Source organism: Myotis brandtii, unplaced genomic scaffold, assembly GCF_000412655.1.
Source record: "Myotis brandtii unplaced genomic scaffold, ASM41265v1 scaffold698, whole genome shotgun sequence".
Classification (NCBI taxonomy): Eukaryota; Metazoa; Chordata; class Mammalia; order Chiroptera; family Vespertilionidae; genus Myotis; species Myotis brandtii.
Window position 1 is genome coordinate 110,584 of NW_005370731.1, and position 1,515 is coordinate 112,098.

Here is a 1,515-nt window from a genome sequence, read left to right on the forward strand (position 1 = left end):
ATGAAATAATTTGGCACACGGAGCCCCTCCTTGTGCAGGGCTAACAGGAGAAGGAGCGGCTCCTGCCCCAGGGGGCGCTCAGGCTACTGGAAGGAGAGGAGCAACTAGCCCCAAGGGAGCCAGGTGGGCAGAAGCCTGGACTTCAGACTCAGAGGAAGGAGGCGTGTGTGCCCATCCAGAGGGCAAGGAAGGCCTGCTCCCGAATCAGAGGCTTCATGAGTTTGACTCCCACTGTCACACCTGCTGAGTGCCCTTGGGCAGGTTGTTTAACCTCTCTGAGCCTCAGTTTCTCCCTCTATAACAGAGTAATACTCACCTCATGAGATCACGGAGACAGGAAGCCTTATGCGTCCCATGTGGAGTGGGCAAGTGCTTACTAAATGTTCCTCTTATCGCTATTGCTGTGTACAGGGTATTGGACCAGGAGCTGCAAGGACAAGAAAGAGCCAACAGGCCTGACGACAGAAGGTCTTGCAGGCCGAGGGGCAGCCTGAGCAGAGGTCCCAGAACATGAATGTCAGGGGACGGATTCAAATCCTGCCTCTGCCACTGACTGGCTTTTTTCACTAGTATAATGTTTTGAGATTCATCCATGTTACTGCATGTCCGATAAGAATTTTTATTTTACCTAAGCACAATACCATTATGTAATAGACAAATATACCTTAAAAAATTAGTGATGATTTCTTCACATCATCTAATACCCAAGTTATGTGCAAATTTCCATGATTACCTAAAAAAAGAATCCAGTGGTCAATCTTAACATCACCAAAAGTAGGACAACCTGACATTATGTGCCTCTGATAAAATGATGCAATAAGTATGCAATAGTACCTTTTAGTGTTATTACCAAAATCACTATCATAAGCATCATCTTGAATGTAACCAAGCCTCTAGAATCTAGATCTAACTACTAGTTTATAGTGAATAAGGAAGATAGAAGGACAGGTTAAATAATACCACAAGGAAGCAATTAGCTAAATCTAGAATGTGGGAAATGTTATAGGACAAATGACCTAGCATCAACAAATAAATGGCATTAAGAGAAAAGGGGGGAGGGGATATTAAAAGAGTTTAACAAATATATCAACCAACTGTGATGTGTAAACCTCCTTTGGATTCTTATTTAAACAAATCAACTGTAAAAGGAGATTTTTTTAATATATATTTTATTTTATTGATTTTTTACAGAGAGGAAGGGAGAGGGATAGAGAGTTAGAAACATCTATGAGAGAGAAACATCGATCAGCTGCCTCCTGCACACCCCCCACTGGGGATGTGCCCGCAACTACATGCCCTTGACTGGAATCGAACCTAGGACCCTTCACTCCGCAGGCTGATGCTCTATCCACTGAGCCAAACCGGTTAAGGCTAAAAGGAGATTTTAAAAATTAAGATTGTCACTTACAACCAAGAGTCCTAGCCCCTCGGTGCTGCACTAACATTCCATCACTAAAGAATCTTAAAAGCCCTACGAGGCATTTTATCGTCCCTTTTCACAGATAGCAACATCGA